General features: G+C 37.6%; 1 protein-coding gene across 1 annotated transcript in view; it reads right to left on the bottom strand.

Annotated features, from left to right (window-relative positions):
- The window catches only part of LOC135195781 (protein henna-like), a 73,537-nt gene that overhangs the window by 30,278 nt on the left and 20,759 nt on the right, over positions 1–22,500 (bottom strand). The gene's annotated exons all lie outside the window — the stretch shown is intronic.

The raw sequence follows: 22,500 nt of genomic DNA, 5'->3' as shown, positions 1-22,500 counted from the left end.
TAGTGACGACTTACTTTCTTTGCAGATCTAAGGAACGTGTGCCCGACACTGGAGGCTATACTTGGAGAATTAAGCAACAAGGGTTATAAAAATTTTGGATGAGAAAATTAATTGATAGTTCATACAAATTATTTTATTCTTCGTTAGGGATTCTTACAAAGGGTTTTTTCCAACCTTCTGAGTTACTGGGCTCTTGATGATAAAACTTAATTGGCACGGGCAATTAAGAGTCTATAGGCACGAGGGAAATTTACGAGTATTGATTGTCACTTTCACTGTCTTTGATTGCTTCGCACACCACACTTTTGCACCTGTTCTTCTTCTGGGGATTCTTCTGTCTTTCTCTCTCTTCTCTGCCTGTTGCTGCGCCACTGGTTCTCCTCGTTCCCCTCTTTGTCGTTATCTTCTCTCGACTTCTCTGTTCCCCTTTTTTCTCTGCTCTTCTCTCTCTCTGTCTGCCCTTTTTGTTGGGTTGAAATCTCCTTAGCACCGCCTTTGAATTTTGGATTTTGACTGGGTGTGGCATTTTCTGAAAGACTTTTTGTGTCTTAGTGGCTACTAACTTCATACGAGACCGCCTTCCTGTCAGGTCTTCTACAGTAATTCGTAGGCTTTGAATTTGTATACGCCTCCTTCTTCATGTCCTGGCTTCTTAGGGGCGTATCCCTTGGTAACCTCATAGGTCATTCGTTGATACCCCTTTTGGGCTGTCTTATGACCAACACTCATGGCTTTTGATTCGTCGATACTAGAGGCCTACCTTTGGGAGGGTGGAGCTTTTAAGAATCTGGTACTTCCCTCTTTCTAACAACGGGTCATAGAATTCCTTTTTAACGTATGCCAGATGGCTCTCTCTGACCTGTTCACGAAAGGAACGCCGATTAGTCATAGGCGCTAATGAGAGTAGTTTCCAATTTCTCGAATATGCCTGGGCGATATCCCTCATCGACTATAACCTCTTGTTGGTCACTAATCGCTGGTACGGACAGAGGCTTTTTGGGGGAGATGAAAACCAGATGTCTAATGGCTAAAAGCCTAATGTTTGGAGTAACAAAATCCCTTCGCTAAGAAAAATCATTATCTTATCCCCTTTTCCTTGTGAAAATCTTTTTCTTCTCTTATTATCCGTTTCGTGCCTTTTCCTTAAGTATTAGTTAAGTTATTGCCTTTTTGTAATAACGACACTGTGCCACACTATTACAGTCTCGGCCCGCTACCTCGCTGACGGTCCGACAGCGTTATCTAAGCTGAAGCAAATATTATACCTACCAGAGGACTCCTAACTTATGCTTCTTGGAAATCATATTGAAACTTTAACTCAAAAACATCAAAAGTGAATGTAAACATGAGCAAATCCTTGATTAAGTAACGTTAAGGGCAACAATCAAAATTGAATGTAAACATGAGTAAATTCTTGGGTAAGTAACATTCAGAGAAACATAAAAACTGAATATGAATATGAACAAGTACTTGATTAAGTAATATTAAAAGAATCATCAAACTGAATTCAAATATGAGTAATCACATTAAGAAAACAGGAAACTGAATGCAAACAAAATAAATCACCAAAAAACAAAAAACAAGAAAACTGAAAGTTAAACATACATAAGCCCTTAAGTCATAAGTTATATAAATGCATGGTGAGAAGAAACAAAAAATAATGGTAACTATCCAAGTTTACAGTACATGATTGTTGGTTCAGTCCTCAGTCCTATTCTATCTAGGTGGATTATCGTCTTTCTTTTATGGAAATAAATTTCGTTCTTCGTTGACGACACTTGATGGCTTCTTGTTTGCTGCGACCTGCTACTTAGAGACAAGTCCTGGGAGAAAATATCCTTGTGTATTTGTATGCAATAAACAAGTGTGTCCTTGACTTCCTACTGAGATTGTGTATTGTGTTTATGCAAAATTTCATTGGAACATTCTTACTGTAATTTCTGAGTAACCTTGTACATTAAACAATATAACTTCCCTGCTTGATACTACAACAAAATTGGCAACTCGGTTAAAGGAACCGGTTAGTGGGGTTAATACTGTAGGTTTCTTCTACTGTGACAACAATTAGTAAGTTTTCACCAATCAATATCTTGTAGTAAAGTTTTCAACAACTACTATCTTGTAATGAGTCTTCATCAATTAACTTCTTGTTAGTGAGTCTTCATCGAGTAATATCTTATTAGTAAGTTTTTCATCAATCAAACAATCTAATGGATTTGAAACAAAGTAAGTGTATTAATTACCCCTTCACAATCTTGATCATTTCCTGAAACGAATTGTCTATCTTAAAATCTTTTTTTTAATATCTATCTTAACCAGTCTTATTTATTCTTTTTACTTCTAAGAATGTTCTTATGGAACGATTAAACTTTAATATACGTCTTAAATTCTTATACTGCGCATTGAATCGTTTCTTACAATACCCCCAAAATAAGTCCCTTCAAGTCAAAATAAATTTTGAAGTTAGTGCCACGTAAAAACTCAAAAAAATTCTTGCTACAAAACGACTAATTAAAGTAAGAATTTGTAACAAATAAAAGATTATTCCTAAGTCGACCGATGAAAGGTAAACTTAGCAATAAAGAAATCAAAATAATACATGGAATAATGGGATGAATAATGGGTTTTTTTTCTTCTTTCGTTTCAACTGAAAAGTGACTCTTTCCTATTTCTTAGGGTTATATCTAGTTCCTTCTTCTGGAATTTCTTCTGACGTCTCTGTCATTTCGGATTCTTCAACTTCTTTGGTTCTCTTGAACCCCCTGTCCTTGTTTTTTTTATCCAAAATTCTCTTCTAATGATTCAGCGTATGTGGAAGGCATTTGGTTATTCATTTTCTTAACTTTATCTTTGGTTGTCTTGTTACGTCTACGACCTTGTATGGTCCTGTGAATTTTTTGTGGCTAACTTATAATTAATACCCACTTCTACTTCCTTCTAATATAGACCTTCATCCCCCTTTCTTGTAGTCCCTACAGGCCTTAATCCTTCTTGATGCTTCTCTATCATATTCTGCTGGGCTTTCTTCTAGATTCTTGTGCAATTGCTTGTGATACTTTAAAGTTCCCGATTCTTATCTTCAATTATATCTTCAGAGTAATATTGCTGTATTGGCTGATTCAGCCATGCATAAGGTAAAATCTGGGTTCATAATCCCACAAAGCTTTTATGGGAGTTGCTCGAGTACTCGTATGATGCCTTGCTTTAATGATAATTGGACTAAAGGTAAATTGACGTCCCAGTCAGGATCCTGTCCTACTGGTGTGACGTAATACGTCTAAAACCTTCCTGTTATTCCTTTCTACCAAGCCATTGCTAGCTGGGTGATACGGCTGTATCGCTAACCTTTTTCTACCTTAAAGGCGTTACAAATTTCTGAACTAATGAGTTGTGAACTCGGTCCCATTATCAGAGATAAATGTGGAGCTGTGGGGGGCAGAATATCTGCAAAATATCTTATCGAAGAGAGCGGTTTGCAAAACAATCCTTGGCACTTTTACTAGTTAGTGGGTACCAACTCTGTATATCTCGTGAGCGCGTCGATACATACTAGTATATTCTTATTCCATTTACTCTGTGGTATGAAGATTAGTGATTATCAAATAGATACTCTTTCGAAAGGAGTCCCCTGTGGGATAGGATATTTGCCCTAGTGGTACTTCCTTGTCTGTTCTTCCCCTTGTAGCTGTTGCATGTATTGCAGCTCTTCACATTAATTACTAACATCCTTTGTGAATTCCCTTTCCAATGGAAAGTTCTTTGAATTAATCTAATTGTCTCATCCCTTCCTGGGTGAGCTCTAATGTTCATCGTCGTGCATTAGCTCAATGACTTTGTTTTCTTAGACTCTTAGGTACTAACCTTTTTGTGCAGCGTACACCTAGGAAATTGACCAAATGGGTCATATTCGTGACACATCCAAATTAATACGCCATCTATGTCCGTTAGTGCATCTGTGGGACATCCCAACCTTCCCTACCTAGTTTCGGTTAATTCTTGGTTTTTTGGCTGTGTTTTTTCTTTCGTTTCTAACGTATTTAAACAGTTCCCTTATATCTTCGTTCTCTTTCTTGTTCTTTTATGAAATTTTGCCGGGAAAAAGCTCCTCTGTAAGTGCATGATGAGTACATTTACGTCATTGCACATTGTTTTTCATTCTTTTCTTCTTCTTGAACTTTTATCATGTTTATACTATCACCTTGTGAACACATATCTTGATAATTGCCATCTGCTACCTTATTCGTCTTCACCGGGACATATTTCACCTCTATATCAAAAATAATCTTGGGGGCTGTCATGAACCAACGGGCTCTTCGTCCAGAAAAAAATTAGGGTTCTTTAGCATTTCTACTGCGGCTGAATGACTCCGTGAAGACGGTTATCTTGTAACCAAAAATTATATATTGAAATGCTTTAAAGCGTCTATTATAGCTAGAGACTCGAGGTCCTGTTACTGAGTAGTTCACATTCTGGAGGGCTTTATTTCCTACTGTAATAAAGCTAATGGCATTATACTTATTATCTTGTCTTTTGCATTAAACATGCTCCTATACCAATGTGGCTTGCGTCCGTTGGCTAAAAAAAAGAATTCTTTGCCGAAGTCTGGGAAACTAAGTACTCGGGGAATGTGTTAATCTTTCTTTCAATTCATCAAAAGCTTCTTTGCTGCTTGTCTGTCCATGTAAAATGATACGGTGTTTCCTTTAAAAGTTCAGTTAGTTGGGAGCTGATATGACTGCAAAGTTCCCTATGAACTTGCGGTTTAAAAAAACCTGCTAAACCTAAGAAAGGACTTTACGTCCTTCTTGCACTGAGGTGTAGGGTATTCCTTGATTGACTTTTTATCTTTAAGTCGTTTACTTCTACGCCCTTTCACTTAGTATGACCAAGGTAGTCTATTTTCCTTTTAAGGAAGTTACCACTTCTTTAATTTAAGCTTCAGGTTGGCTTTTCTTAATCTCTTTTAGGACTTCTTCCTGACTAAGTCTATGTGTTTCCTCTATAGTGTTCTGTTGCTATTACCAAAATCATCTATGTAAACAGTGTACGTCCTTGCCTAGTAAATCGAAAACCAAAATTTATCCATTAATCTTACAAAAGTTACCGGGCTTGACTTTAGACCAAATGGCATTCTTACATACTGGTTATATGCCGTTACTAGTGGAAAAAGCAGTCAAAGGTTTTACTTTCTTCGTCTAGAGGAATTTGCAAGAATCCCTGCAAATAAACTATTGTGGTGAAGTTATCTCTTTGGACCCTATAGTGGCGATAAGATCTCGCATTGACGGCATTTGGATAAGGATCACTTTTCAGTAATTTTGGTTCAATTTTCTGAAATCCACAACTATTCATAAAGTTTTGTCCCTTTTAGGAACTAGCAAAAGTGGAAAAAAAAGACCATGGGATTTAGATGGTTTCTATTATTCCTTGCCTATTCATCTTTGTACTTCTCTTTCAATGATCCTCCTTCTGGGAATGTGCCCTACTCTGTAAGTGTATGTAAATTGGCTTGGGGTGTTTGATGGAATGTCTATCTTGTGGCGTTATTTCGCGTGTATTCCTCCCAAGGTGTCGCCGTCTAGAGCGACTATATCCTGATATTCCGGCACAATAAGTCTATGAATTCTTCTCTAACATGGTTTTCCTTAATGTCCCTTTAAATGAGATCCTATCTTAGCTCTTCTCAGTTCTATGTCCTGAGCATAATTCATTTCCTTTACTGATCGCTGCTACCGTTTCCTTTCTACAACTCGGATAGGTATGGAGTATACTTCTGCTAGGCCTATCTCTGTAACCTGTGTTAATTTAACCTTTCCTCCCCTCTGTTATTCGTAATCTGTAACGCTATTTTTTGCTCTGTCTGACTTCAAGTAAACTAGAAGAATAATGTATTCCATTTACTTGCGACTTTTCAGTAAGCGTGAGAATTTCCCTTCCCTTCGAAAAATTGGATTTACTGTACATTCTACCCACGTGCTTTCTCCTGGTTTAAGTCTTAATTCCCTTCTAACTTTAAATAAAAAGTGCATTGATTTGATTCTAAGAGGTTAATGATCTGTTTGTGAACTCGTGATGCATTCTGGATATCTTCCCTCTGTCTTATCCTTCTTTAGAATACCTTTCATCGGGGGATTCTCTTGAGTCTGGGTTCTTTTAATTGGTTGCATATTGGTATTCTAGAAATCTCACGACCGTTTTGTTAATCATAGTTTGTTCTCTAGGGGCAGCAATGCTTATCCCCTTGTCTAGCCATAGTTTGGATAACCTATCAGCACAAATGAGCAAAAAGCTAATTGTATATCTCTGGGCTACCAGAACAATTTTCTCTTAGAGCAATTCTTCCTCAGCCTAAAATGGAAAATCTAACTGTCCAATTACGTGGATATCATTACCCTGGACGTCTGTGATTCTACAATCTACCGCTGGGTTCAAACTTAAGTGAGAAAAAATACAATCGATACACCTTTTCTGACATTATATTCTTAGGGACTACCCTGTATCAAAGAATGCAATAATAGGTTTCTTTCTAGACCGACATGTGCGGGAAATAATGGTCTAAAATAATTATATTCATTTCCTACATCAAACTTTGCTAACCTGACGTTCCTCTCTGTTTATAGAGGAGATTCATTGTACCAGTAAGCAGAAAAATTCCCATTGCGTCGTCCGACATGACTGAGCTGGTTTGATACCCTATACTTGCCTGTTTGATTGGGATATCTATTTGGGGCGGAATCTCTATTTTTCCTCTAACTGGGGGAGATTGACTATTGGTTCTACTTCTGCCTCTCGACTGAGATCTACCTCTAGGAGCTGAAACAAATTTATTTCTGCATTCTCGAGCACTATGTCCTGTTCTCTTATGGAAAGGAACAGAAGCCATCCCTCGGCAGTCACTGGCATAAGTCCTCTCTTCTGACAGTTATAACACGGTTGACTGTCGAAAATCCTCCTTGAGAAGATTTACCTGGCATCTTATTCTGATTTCTAGATGGTGTCCCTAGATCTATTTGGACCCCTTTCCCCTTTTTTTGTACCCTATAGCGACCTAAAGGTCTGTATATAGGATTCCCTTCATGTCTTCTACTAGGATTTTTTGTTTCCTCCTCTTTCAATCTCTGCTACATCATCGGATGTCTCCCACTTACGAGTAATCCTTGCAATAACTTCCGTTGGCAGGCTTCCAATCATTATTGCTAGTCTAAATATTTTTTTTTTGACATGACCCATTAGCATTTTTTTTTGCTTGCCTCCTTTCTACCTCTATCCAACCTGTGGATTCCATGAAGTTACCCCATTCATTCATATTGTTATACACCTGAGAGCTAAAACTCTTTGATAACGTCTTTCGTCTAACTTAAATTGACGCCACTATCCTTGCCAAGCTAGTAACTGTATCCCTTTCACCAACTGTGGAATAGACCTTACTAAAATACCGTTTTCAATTCCCTTCCCCAAATTCTTAAGATCTCGGTAGTCTCGGAGTGGACGAACCGTTCTAAGTCTCCCTCCGGCTTCCCAAATCAAGATAACTCTTGGCTTCATAACTTTTCTCTATCTGTCCCCGTTATGCTATCTAGGCGTGTCTCCACCTGCTCTATCCAGTTCTCTAAGTTTACAAAGCTAACTGGCCATCCTTTCTTCCGCAAAATTTAGCTATGTGATTAATTACAGTCCCTTATGTGTTCCCATACTGCTGCGCTCGAATTCGCGGACTGTGTACTTTCCCGGACATGGTTTATTTTCCTTGTTTGACTTCTCGTAGAAAGCACAGGCGTTTTTGTTACGTTCTGATAAGGAGTCGGTCTCCCTTTTGACCATTGACTCTTAATGGAAAAATTTCTTAAGTACTGAGTATCATTATAAGTATCAAAGTTATGACAGTAATATCCCGAAAAGAAAATGATAATAATTATAAACTGTTTTTACTAAAGTATTTCGATCCCACAAAAAAAAATAAAAAAAAAAAAGAATTTTCCCAGACATTATTTCAAAGTCTTACGTTACCGGTAAGCGATTCTTAAACAACAACAAAAACCCTCTTAACAGTACTGGTTTTTTTAAGAACGATACTGGAAAACTGACCGTAAAATGTACGCTAACGAGAGACCTCCCGTGAATTACCCTTGTTATCCTAAACAAAAAACAAAAAAAAAAAAAAAAAAAAAACAAAATAAAAAACAAAGTAAACATTCATTCGACGTAACGAATAAAAGTAAAAAGCAAATCTAAAACAAAAACAAAAAACAAAGTACAAGAAATCACAAAAACAACCAAAATCACAAAAAAATAACATAAAATGACACAATCAAAATTTCAAATTAAAATTTAAAGTATTGGTTAGTAAATACAAATGTTCGGGGGAAAAGGTCTTAGTAGCTGATTAGTTATAATTAGTTAAAATGAAGAAATATTAAGAGTTTCGTTGCCCAAAAAAAAAAAAAAAAGGTTTTCAGTGTGAAAATACTTTTAATCTTGAAAATACCAGGAATTGTCTAACTGAAATGTAATCGCGTAATTTACTCTTAATAAATTTAATGTTTATGTACAGTGTGGGGACAATTTATTTGGACTTAATTCCTTTCGTCGTCTTCGACACCCCGGGTTTACGTCCCCCTGACCGCTTTGCGTTCGCCTACCAGCGCGTTGCAATGATGTGTTGGTTCCCCCTCTCTCTCTCTCTCTTCTTCTCTTCGGGAAAAGGGGGGACCTCTCCCTCTCTCTCTTTTCTTTCCTCTCAGCAGCAGGATTGCGTTGAACTGATGCGTTTTCGGGATTGTGTTTTCTTTTCCTCCTTGATATTTTTCTTCATGCTTTACGACAATCTTTGTTCCTTCCTAGTGGAACGACCTGTCTTGTTCTTCGGAGTGGAGCTTTTCTCGTGAAGTGGGGGTGCTTTTTTTGGAGCGCTTTTATTGTTACGACTCGATAACTGTCTTTGAATTTGGTTTGGGGAAAAAGCACTGGTACTGTTCCTTAGGAGAGAACTTCTTTTTCGAGTGGCGTTGAATGGATTGAAATCTCTTATGCCGACGCTTAAACTTTTTGATTCTGTTTCGCTGCCGCTGTTTTTTAACTGTCAATGAGTCACGTCGTATCACGTCGATGAAATCACCCATTTCTCTTGCTGTGTCTTTGTCTTCCTATCATACCGCTCGACATCAATAATCTTGTCACTATATTCAAAATCTTTATCTCATCGTATCCCACCCGCTGCCACCAATAAATCTGTGACGGGTACTTTACTTTCTTTGCACAGATCTAAGGTAACGTGTCGGCCTAACACTGGAGGCTATACTTTGAAGAATTAGCAACAAGGGTTCTAATTTTGGATGAGAAATTAATTGATAGTTCATACAAAATTACGTTTTGATTCTTCGTTAGGGATTCTTACAAGGGTTTTTCCACCTTCGAGTTACTGGGCTCTTGGGCTGAATAAAACTTAATTGGCACTTGTTTTGCAATACGAGTCTATAGGCCAACGAGGGAAAAATTTTACTGAGTATTGATTGTCACTTTCACTGTCTTTGAATTGCTTCGCACACCACACTTTTGCACCTGTCTTCTTATGGGGATTCTTCTGTCTTTCTCATCTACTTCCTCTGCCTGTTGGCTGCGCCACTGGTTCTCCTCGTTCCCCTCTTTGTCGTTATCTTCTCTCGACTTCTCTGTTCCCCTTTTTTTCTCTGCTCTTCTCTCTCTCTTGTCTGCCCCTTTTGGTTGGGTTTGAAATCTCCTTAGCACGCCTTTGGAATTTTGGGATTTTGACCTGGTGTGGCATTTTTCTGAAAGAAAACTTTTTTGTGTCTTATTGGCTACTAACGTTCATACGAGACCGCCTTCCTGTCAGGTCCTTCTACAAGTAAAATTCGTAGGCTTTGAATTTGTATACGCCTCCTTTCTTCTGTCATGGCCTTTCTTAGGGGCGTATCCCTTGGTAACCTCATAGGTCATTCGTTGAATACCCCTTTTTGGGCTGTCTTATGACCAACCACTCATGGCTTTTGATTCGTCGATACTAGAAGGCCTACCTTTGGGAGGGTGGAGCTTTTTAAGATCTGGTACTTCCCTCTTTCTAACAACAACGGGTCATAGAATTCCTTTTTTAATGTATGCCAGATGGCTCTCTCTGACCTGTTCACGAAAGGAAACGCCGATTAGTCATAGGCGCTAATGAGAGTAGTTCCAATTTCTCGACTATGCCTGGGCGATATCCCTCATCGACTATAACCTCTTGTTGGTCACTAATCGCTGGTACGGACCCAGAGGCTTTTTTGGGGGGAGATGAAAACCAGATGTCTAATGGCTAAAAAAGCCTAATGTTTAATTTTTTGGAGTAACAAAATCCCTTCGCTAAGAAAATCATTATCTTATCCCCTTTTCCTTTGTGAAAATCTTTTTCTTCTCTTATCAATCCTGTTTGTGCCTTTTCCTTAAGTATTATTAAGTTATTGCCCTTTTGTAATAACGACACTGGGCCACACTAATTACTATTAAATAATATTATATATATATATATATAATATATATATATATATATATATATATATATACATACATACATACATACATACATATATATATTTAATAATTGTCTCCTAAGGGGGATTGATTTTTAGATAAGATCAAATCAAGTCAGTGAGACCTATATATAATATATAATTGTATATTTAATATATAATATATGACATATAATATATATTATATATATGTATAGTCCTATATATTGTATATATATATATATATTATATAATATATATATATATATATATATATATAATATATATATATATATATATATATATATGTGGGATGTAGTAGGTAGAGAGAGAGAGATGAGAGAGAGAGAGAGAGTATGGCCGTTAATTGTCTTCACTTTGGAGGCGTCCGATTTGAACCGAAACGGTGCAAAGTAGAAAGAATGGTATGTTTGCTGTTATATTCTTGATTAATGTCACTGAAAATAACACAGTAAGATGAAATTAACATTATCTGGGGACGAATACTTAGTAAATCACAAGTTTTCGATATCTGCGTGGATGACCTTTGCCTTTTTTCACAGTACTTTTTTTATTTAATTTATTTATATTTTATATTTCAGTTTTCTGCAAAGAAAACTTTTGTGCCGGGTTTAATTCATCAAATGCATCTCAAGAAACGAAAAAATAAAAACGAAAAGGAAATAAGATAAACATGGGAGATGAGGATGAGGAACTCCCGAGCATAGGGACACCTATATCACCATCAGCAGACAATTACCTTCTATATTTAGAGGAAACAGACTTTGGACCTACAATGACATTTCCAAAAAGGGGCTAGGACAATGTCTCATACACTTCATTTGATACTCGCATATACCCGCAAATTAGATGAAAACTTAGGTGTAACAGAGAAAATACAATTAAAAACAAAAAACGGGTGGTAGAAATTACATGAAAGTAACGAACGAACAAAGAATGTATGTTTTCATTGTATTTTTCATTTTAATTTAATTTGCGTGTATATATATATATATATATATATATATATATATATATATATATATTTATATATATATATATATAATATATATATATATGCGAGTATCCAGTGAAGTGTATGAGACATTGTCCTAGACCTTTTTTGGAAATGTTAATCTAGGTCCAAAGTCTGTCTCCTGTAAATACCGAAGCTAATTGTCTGCTGATGGTGATATAGGTGTCTATGCTCCGGGAGTCCTCATCATCATTATCCCATGTTATTTTATCCTTTCGTTTTTATTTTTTCGTTTTTTGAATTGCATTTGATGAATTAAGTAGCGAGGTATATTATTTTCATTACACATTAACCATTGGAACACCCCCTTCATTATTTTGGCAGCAAAGACCAGTAAAGAGTAAGAAATTAATATCTAGCAAAGTGATTCACTGTCCTTGTTCCAGTTTTCAGTTATTTTTTTTTATATATATAAGATGTAAGGTTTGGAATCATGACCTTTACTGATGAATTATATTAGCAGGTATTTTTGTTGTTTTTTCTCTCTCCTTCATTCACCCTTAGAATTCGTTATTCTTGAGCATTGAATTATGAGTTTTAATCTCTCTCTCTCTCTCTCTCTCTCTCTCTCTCTCTCTCTCTCTCTCTCTCTCTCTCTCTCTCTCAGGCGTGGCCGATCTGATAATCAGGATTAAGAAAGGAGATTCCTTGCCTACTGCTCGATAAAGGTGATAAGCCGATATGAATCAGTCCTCGAAAGCGCGTGTGTGTATGTGTAAAGTAGATTAAGAAAAATAGAATTCGCCAAGGAGTTTTTCGGGTATCCTATTCCTTGAAATACTTTGAAGAGAAAACCATTACATAGCTTCTTTTCAAAGCAGCAAGTGCCTGTGGTGGTTTTAGTAAAGTGAATGCTTTGAGTAATTTTATTATTGTCTGTTATTATTTGTTATAAACTTTTATTAAGATCTGTTCATTGATAAAATGAGATGGCTATTTGTCCGTCCGCACTTTGTCTGTCCGCCCTCAGATCTTAAAAATTACTGAGGCTAGAGGGCTGCAAATTGGTATGTCGATCATCCACCCTCCATTCATCAGAATGACCAAATGAAAGCCCTCTAGCCATAATAGTTTTTATTTTATTTAAGGTTAAAATTTAGCCATGATCGTGCGTCTGGCAACGCAACAGCACAGGTCACCACGGCCGGCTGAAAGATTCATGGGCTGCGGCTCATACAGCATTGTAATGAGACCACCTTGATCATACGGCTGTACAGAAAACTCGATTGCATATAACTGTTTCCTTTGGTAACAGTGCACTGTATAAGGGAATGGCCTTCTTGCAAGTTCCATAAGAATGTAATGCCCTCTGATAAAAATGTCGATAATATAGTGGATAATAATCGGTCAAGCAACATTTGTCGCTTTACAGTCACTGCAGATACTACGTTTGCTTGTAAATGTATGAATACATTAAAGTACAGCTGTGTTTGTTTGCTTGTATGGTGTTTTTACGTTGCATGGAACCAGTGGTTATTCAGCAACGGGACCAACGGCTCTACTTGACTTTCGAACCACGTCGAGAGTGAACATCTATCACCAGAAATACACATCTCTCACCCCTCAATGGAACGCCCGAGAACCGAACTCGCGACCACCGAAGTGGCACGCCAACACCATACCGGCCACGTCACTGAGGCGCTAGTACAGCTGTGTGCGAGGTTATTTAGTTGAGATAAAATGTTCCTTTCGAATGATAGCGCTTCATCGGAGACCTGGATGGTGCCCAATGTACCACAATCGGCTCCATCAAGGATGGAATCCATACCGTGAAGTTTTGTATAGCGTCGATGTCACAAGCCTCACAGGAGTCACCTCTCGGCTGAGAGGCCTTTCTCTTAACAGCTGATCTACGTCACTCACTTCATCTCCGCTTTAAAACCTGAGAAACTTCCAGATCTCTAAGGCTCATGAGTAGCCAGTCCACCTCAGAGCATCCGTTTCTGCAGAATATTTCTCAATTTTAAAAGCTCTCACCCACACTGGCTCCAATTGCGGTGCACCGTAGGCGTTACTTAAGGTTCTGTAGCGTCCCTTCGATCCCTACCTGCAGGCCCTGTCATTGCTTGTACTGTACTTCCTTTCATATTCTCTTTCTTCCGTCTCACTTTCCAGCCTCTCCTAATAATTGATTCATAGTGCAACTGCAAGGTTTGCCTCTTATTAATTTAGTTCCTCTTTGGACGAGCGGGTGGGGTACTCGCCTGTCGATTTGGTAGTCCGAGTTAGTTCCCCGCTTCTGCCAGTACGTAACCAGAGGAATTTATTTCTGGTGATTAGAAATTCATTTCTCGATATAATGTGGTTCGGATCCCACAGCTAGGTAACCAAATGGTTTCTAGCCACGTAAAAAAAAAATAATAATATATTATATATATATATATATATATATATATATATATATATATATATATATATATATATATATATATATATATATATATATATATATATATATATATATATAATCCTTTGGGCCAGTCCTAGGAGAGCTGTTCATCAGCTCAGTGGCCTGGTTAAACTAAGATACACTAAACTTTCACACTTTTCAAACCTTTCTGCTGTCAATTTCTCTTTCAGCGAGGAGTGACCTCGTAGATCACAGCGCTTGGCCTCAGTGATGCATTCTGTTGTATTCTATTTTCCTTTTTTCAAAGTAACACGAACAGTTCTTCAGTCGGTAATGCAAAATGTGACACCATGAAATAAGTGTTTCGTGGTCTGGAATCTTCAGTATAACTAGAAAACTATTCAAACTTTTCTTGGTTTCGTTTCCACAAAGCTTTGGAACATGATGAGGCCGATTCTTACCGGCTGTTAAGTGTAAGGTAGAGCAGGTGGGTGGGATTCTGTTGCGTTAATCTAGTCCAAGAGCGACTTCGCCTCAGAGAGAGAGAGAGAGAGAGAGAGAGAGAGAGAGAGAGAGAGAGAGAGACTGGTAGGGTGGTGGGAGAGGAAGGTTGTTTGCTAAAGATAATACTGTTAATTCCATGTACAGGAGGACAAGTTATACGTTTGGCAGAGAGAGAGAGAGAGAGAGAGAGAGAGAGAGAGCGAGTGCAAGGTAGGGGGTTTGGCAAAGATGTTACTTTTAATTCCATTTACAAGGGACCAGTTATACGTCTGACAAAGTGACACACACACACACACTTTTTATGTAAGCATTGGACTGCACCTTTGATAAATCATCTGTTAATCGCTAGTATAGGTTTGTATCGTTCATTTAAAATGAATAAAAAAAAACACCTTGGATGTGGCTCAGAAATTCTTCTACGCCTTTCAAGTTGTCACTTCAAGTTGTAAGCCCTCTGACTCAACCAATCATTTCATGTTTGCTTATTGAAAATTCATTTCAAAATCCCATCTAAAATCGTAATACGAACATTTATAACCCGACTTGAACTGCTTTGAGCCGCTTTTATGAACTAAACCAGTGCTTTTACGTGAATGACGCAGTTATAAACTGCATCCCACTGACAACACAAATGCAAAGGTTATGCAAGACAACAGGTTGCTTAGATTTTGATGCAACTTGTAATTTACGTACGTATGTAAAAACATGTTTGTCTCGTTGACAAGAGCTTTAAGCTGACCAGCGGTACCGAGCATGCAAGCTAAACCTGAATTGTGTAGCTGCGTAAATATGTATGTGTGTATGTATGCAGATTTATGTATTTTATCTCGGCGGTAAAAATGTAATGAAAGGTGTTTTTGGACGCAGACCGTTGAAGAAACGAAATTGCGAGATGGTTTTCGTTCAACGGTTCATTTAATATGTTCATTTATCAGCTTTTCTGATTAAGCTGATGTACTCTTGCTGGATTTCCCATTACCTCTTACTTCTTTCGAATGAACGTCATACTGTTTGGAAGCGTGAATTTCGAGTCAGTGGTCCCATATTCCATATGAATAGGGTTCATCTTCTGAATAATAATAATAATAATTAATAATAATAATAATAATAATAATAATAAAAGACAGGAATCTGCAGTCGTCTTGGTGATCTCAAGCTCGAGTTATCCCAAGGCCCAAATCTCAACCTTGAGTTTTCCTTTGACCTAGGTGTGGAGATTGGGGGTGTGAAGGGGGGGGGGGGGGGGGGGTCGGATCTGAACTTTAGTTCAGGAGCTCAACTTCAGTTCAGGAGCTCAACTTCTTAATTTTATCTTTGGAAAAAGCGAGTGATAATTTTTGAAATAGTAAAGAACTAGTGATTAGCGTGATGAAGAATTGATTCACGAAATTGGAACAATTCATTTGTTCTCCAGACGCTAAGCCCAGTAAGGTATTAGTGCCATCAGTGCACCTCACGTGGTGCACTGTAGGGATTAATTTAGGATCTTTGCATCGTCCCTTCGCCCTCTATAGCTGCAGCCTCTTCCATTCCTTTTACTGTACCTCCGTTCATATTATCTTTCTCCCATCTTACTCCCCTAAAACATGACACTCAATTCCCTTTTCTGCGCTGAATAACCTTATAGGTCCCAGCGCTTGGCATTTGGTCTAAATTTTATATTCCAATTCGGATCCCAATCACCAATGAAGGAGAAGTTAGTGGAGCAGAAGGAATGACGTAATTATGGAGTGCTTTGTGAAGCTCAAATGAGGTATTCCAAACTGATGACAGTTGACTGCATGATTATCTTTCATTAAACTCAAAACAGAAATACAATTGCATTATAATTGCTGTTCATGTATTCAGAAACTGACCAAATGACAACTATGGTCATCTTCGCCACGGCGAACTGTGGACGCTTCGTCACAGCAGAGGTTTTCGAAGTCAATTCGATTTTTTGAAAATGGTTCTTTAATCCTTTTCCTTATTGTGACGTTCTGATTCGCCGATGCTTTTTACCTTATATCCTATATGCTCTTGAATCTCATTCATCATTCATTTGGGAAAGGCAAGTTTGAATATTGCTCATGACTACACAAGCTTAATTGGTCTTCACATGCTGTGTACACACACGCACGCACACACACATATACATCTATACATACTGCTACTACTACTCAATCATTGCCTCTATTTGAAGTAGAAATCATTGAAGATCGTAACTTGATAAATGAGGTTCATCAGAATAATTGAGGAGCAAGATATACAGATAGTTAGGTGGACAGGCAAAGGGAGACTCATTTAGAATTCCATCCTTGAATCTCCCAGTACCCTAATACCCGTCTCTTCGATGCAACCAGGATCCAGTGACGGTGTACCGAACTAACCCGAACTGGCAAGCAGACAAGCAAGGGACGTATATACGAAGGGTTGAGACTTGGCGTCGTTCCAGGCAAAACTAGTTATTTATATCCAGGGCCCATGTTTAAGTTTCTACCGCAGTCGGTTTCTTGTTGCCTACTTCGTATATATGTGTGCCACGAGTATCTGCCCCACGATTTGTCAATGTCAATATGTATACAAACTCGGGATGATTATTCATCAGCTTCGCCAATGACAAACTTGTCTATACTAATTCGAATCAACATTTTGACTGCGAATTGCATGACAGTGCATTCTCGGTTGGTGATGTGGATTATCTCCTCGCGTTCTGTTTGACATAGGTCGTTAAATATTGCGTATACTTCGTTTTGAAGGGCAATTTTTGTTTCGTTTGCACTGGACCTTGGCAACAGCAGGGAAATGGGATTTGGATTGTTTGTCCCACAAGGGAGTGAATCAAGTTCTTGGTTGAGAGATTAAGAGAGATTGTAAAGATCGCGAAACAGCAGTATGGATTCATGAGGAAAAGAGGCTAGAGGGAAATAGGGAACTCTATTGTGCATTTACAGACTTAGAGAAAGTATACGATAGAATTCCAAGAGAAGTGATGTTTTGGTGTTTGGGGAAAATTGCAGCCGTCTAGCCTCAGTAGTTTGAATTTTATTTAAGGTTAAAGTTGGCCATGACCTTGCATCTGGCAGTGCTATAGGACAGGCCACCACCGAACCGGGCCGTGCATGTTCCGTAAAGTTGGCTTGGTTTAGAATTAATAAACTTTTAAAGTCTTACGCTATTTCTCGTCTTGACAGACTTAAATGTTATAATTGTACGACGCTATTTTATTTATCTTGACAGACTTAAATGTTGTAATTATACGACACTATTTTATACTTTGACAGACTTAAATGTTGTAATTATACGACACTATTTTATATCTTAACTGATTTAAGTGCTATAATTATACGTATGTAAATTACATATATATTTAATGGAGAATTAGAAATGACCATTATAGAATGAAACACCTTCTTTGTAAGAGCAAATGATGAAAGCCATATAGTAAAGGAACAAATCATGACTTTAGAAATTGCCAGCCAAATTTGCCAAAAGATATCTACGAACAGAAACTCGTTTGAAGACGTTTTAAAAACAGGCTCAGGCGTGCTTGAGATCACGTATTCGCCACCTCTCTCTCTCTCTTTCTGAAGAATCTGTTTTGCTTCAGAGTGATTATCGGTCCCGAAACATATTATTGATTGTGTCAGGGCATGCAATAACACAATCATATAGGAGTCATCAACGTTTTCCTAAACAAATAACACCATTTCTTTTTGTTTGTATGGTGTTTTTACGTTGCATGGAACCAGTGGTTATTCAGCAACGGGACCAACGGCTTTACGTGACTTCCGAACCACGTCGAGAGTGAACTTCTGTCACTAGAAATACACATCTCTAACCCCTCAGAATCGAACTCGCGGCCACCGAGGTGGCAGGCCAACATCATACCGACCACGCCACTGAGGCACTTTTGTTCTTCTTACCCACCGTTATCCATACACTAAGGGGTCGGTTGCCTGATGCGCCTTTCCTTACAACATTAGGCATGGTTTTTTATTCGGCAATGGGGTTTTTGCGACCGCATGCCCTTTCTGTCATCAACCACAGTTATTAGCGGTGGGCCTCGCCTTTGACTAAAAAGTCCACCTGAAAGGCAGCAGTTTCCACAGTTATTGGCAGTGGGCCTAGCATTTTACTAAAAAGTAAGACTGCAAGGCAGCAGTTTCCAGTTATTGGTGTAAGGACAACGCTTTTTCCCTATTTTCATTGTATCCAATCATCAAGTCGCGTCGTTCTTACTTCCATCCGATAGAGCGTTCCGCGGCCTTTCCGCCGATGTATAACATGTAATTCCAGTATTTGTATGCCTTAATATATTTAAATGAATGTTTGTAAGAAAACACAAATCTACTGCCTCAGAGTCATTTCTGCTCTCGGCGAGAGTCTGTACTACTTATCCGTCCGCACCTGTCTATGTCAACCCAGCTCGTCTGTAAATAAATTCTACGGGCTGCTCTGTGAGCAAGAGCCCGTGCTGGCATAAAGCCAGCTTAATCTTCAACAACATAAATAAATCATCAGTACCCAGCTACCTGTCTTAATCTCTGGTCCTCACATTGGCGGTGGGCCTAACGTTTTACTAAAAAAGAGAGACTGCACGACAGCAGCTGTCTTTTAAGTCGCCTTCTACGACACGCAGAACCTACGGTGGTAGATTCTTACACCCCTACCACAGGGTGGTTCCCAAACAATAACATTGCTGGTGGGCAAAAAACCTTTCCGCTTCACTACCGTATCTGACGAACATTGATCATTCAAGTTAACCTGTGCCTTATTACTAAGCAATGGTTCGGTCGTGTGTTGTTGTAGGCTGCATGAGTAGTTGGGGAAAGGGAAGCCTAGTATCCTGGCATCGTATTCCCAGCAAAAGTGGCAAGGAAAGGAGAAATAAGTGGCTGGCAGCCACTAACTGTCCAACTCATGCAAGGCTTAAAGAGAATAAATATGAAAGAGAGTAGGACAGAGCACTTCGTAACCTGGCCTAAATTGCTCAGGAGGTATAAAGTAACGCACTTGCTCAGTAAATGAGTAATATTATCACTAAGTTCAAAAGACCCAAACAAAGTTCGTCTGTCAACCATTGCTGAAAGCGACGTTCCAATAATATTTTCCCGCCGCTACCAAAACATGCACAGAAGTTTTCACACATACGCGTCTAATTCGTTCTATATTTCAATATCTTTATGAAATAATATAATCTTTTGCAAAATATTAGGGCATTAAAGCAATTGTGTATTGAAATATTCAGATTTACATATTTTCGTTGACATCGATTCATAAGACTGCTCTACTTCACGCGCTTTCATTACATAGAAAATTTAAACCTTTATTACTCCACCACATTCCTGTATATTTATTTAGTTTAACCCATATACCAACAGTAAATACATAAAATTATAATTCCATTATTTAGAGTAAAAAGTAACGGTAGACTTCACAGGAGCAACAGTTGGGATTCTCAAAACATGGATCGAGATAAAGGACCAATGAATGTCAGACCTCTTCCGTTGTTAAGAGTGCAATGACACAGACACCTAAATGTGAAAGTTGTTTGAAACTAATGGATTCTAAACCTTTATGGCCAGCAAGATAATATTTATTTTATTCACATAGGTATATATTGTTGCCATGGAATGTTTTTTTCTCTCATGGTAAGTGAAATTAAGACTGAAAAACTTACAACATAAGCAACTTTGAGAATATTTGTTTCACATTTTGAGAAATTAATACAGCACCACGCGAGAATACATATACAATGTAAGAAGCAAGAAAGAAACCTTACCCTGCCATATGCACAGTGTGCACAAAACATTCGACAAAGTTAATTTAGGTGAGAGCGTCGTCTGCCATGTTTGCGTTTGCCCACCAGCTTACTGCGAATGCGTCAGATATGCTTCATATGTTTACAAACAATAATATAGGAAAGTCTCTCTCTCTCTCTCTCTCTCTCTCTCTCTCTCTCTCTCTCTCTCTCTCTCTCTCTCTGGGACGTAGACGCGTAGATCATTCATCTTGATTGGTAATGCTAGGTCTTCTAGCAAGATTAATGATTATAGCATGGTACGAACCACTTTTTTTTTTTTCTTACGAAGGTTTCTGAGACTCGGAAAGTATTTTTGGAAATTTGTGGGTTGGAATTATCATACTAGTTTGTGACCGATACTCTGAGCAAAGTTGTGTCTAACATATCCATCTTTTCTTGCCAAAAAGTAATAAAAATAAAAATTTAAAACCCTCCCATCGTCACTCAGTTGATCTACTAAGCTGGGCAGTTTTTATTTGTCAGACGGAGGTTATAATTACAAAAATAAGATGGTCTTTGTTGTTATGATATCGTTAAATTTTTGTTAATGCCTCTTTGTCTTCGTAAACGAAGCAGCTTTCTGAATGATATGAATAGCGAACTTCCAGGTCTGAGAAATCCCCGTCGTTCTATAAATTATAAAACGTTTCCATTTAGTTGATGAAGGCGGTGGGAGCTTTCCGTATTATCTTGATACTTCAGCACCTTTATTTTATATATATATATATATATATATATATATATATATTAATATATCCATTCTCGGACCGCTAGAATTTTCATTTTATTAGATTTGGCTACTTTGATAACGAAGCAAAGACTGCGCAACCGATATTATAGTATGATATGTCCGTGAGCGCCAGCTATTATATATATAGCATATATATATATATATATATATATAGATATATATATATATATATACTATATATATATATATATATATATATATATATACAGGTATAAGCCACGAAGGAAAGATAAACAACGGAGTGTCTGCAAGATCTTTCGACTCGACGTCCTTTACCTAGCTAAGTAAAGGACCTCGAGTCGAAAGATCTTTCCTTCGTGGCTTATACCTTTATTTATGGATTTATCACGTTCCAAGCTTTCGTGATTCAGTGCCCAGAATGTCGAATACGTGATGTCACTACGTCTTCATGGGTCCCTTTTGAGCAGGTAAAAAGGCAATGATTCTCGATTATATAAATAATGGTTCATATTCTGTACCGAGTCGCAACAGTTCATCGACAAAATACGAAGCTGAATAAATCTTACAATTGTAATGACGGCATTAACTAAAATGTCAATTGTTATGTATGAAACGGATAGATACCCGACAATACAAATTGATTTTCTTGCATCAAATAGAAATTCCTGAGTGAATTAGACAAATGCTTTTTGTTTTCAGACGAATGATTGGCAACCTTTGCGTGATGCAACATATAAGAAATATACAATAAAGAAAAACGAATGACATAATAAAGTCTCTTATGTAAAATTATTCAAAATCCCAAATTAAATAGGAATTCTATTTGTGTGTTTTTATGTACACAGCCAGTTTTTTCGCTTAATCTGGGAGTAAGTCTTACAATATTTTGTAGTTGTTCTTGTTCTCGTTGGCGGTTTATGAAAGGTCTATTGGAAAGGCTAAAATGGTCTGAAAAAGGTGTTTCACGTTGAGTTAAAGAGACAGGAATTTTAGGAAAGGATATTTATGAATTATTTATTAGAATGAAAATGTAAGAAGTAAATAATGTGCTTGTTAAACTGTACAGAAAAGTTATTGCTAATAAAATATAGCATATTTATCCTAATTTTCGTTGGTGAAACACGGCTCTGTTTGACTGTAGTTGCACGTTTTAATTTACATTAAGTTAGGAGTATTGTATTTATTACTTACGAGTGAAGGGAAAATCTTGCACGTGGTCCGAGTAAGCTGGAGGTTGGATCTCGCTTTTTCTTCCGGGCGAGGTTCATTAGTCGCAGATACATGTTATTTTTTTGTTGTTGCTTTTCCTTTAGAATGAATGAAACTATTTAATAAATGAATAACAAGTAGTCTGGATGAATAGTCGTTATTTTTGATAAATTGTACGTGTTTGGGTTTGAATAAGCTTAACTATTATTAAGTTTATTATTATTATGGCAAATTAAAGTAAATGTTATATCTGTTGATATATAAATTAACCACTTTGATTATAATAGTCTTATTCTTATGTTCAATTGTGAACATCTCCAAGAATAAAATATATAATTTTTGGGGTTAATTTTTAGTCTTTCATGTAGGGAAACCTATTAATATTTATCTTGCTATCAAAAAGTT

The sequence above is a fragment of the Macrobrachium nipponense genome, chromosome 16, assembly GCF_015104395.2.
Source record: "Macrobrachium nipponense isolate FS-2020 chromosome 16, ASM1510439v2, whole genome shotgun sequence".
Lineage (NCBI taxonomy): Eukaryota > Metazoa > Arthropoda > Malacostraca > Decapoda > Palaemonidae > Macrobrachium > Macrobrachium nipponense.
This window is presented reverse-complemented; position numbering and strand designations above follow the sequence as displayed.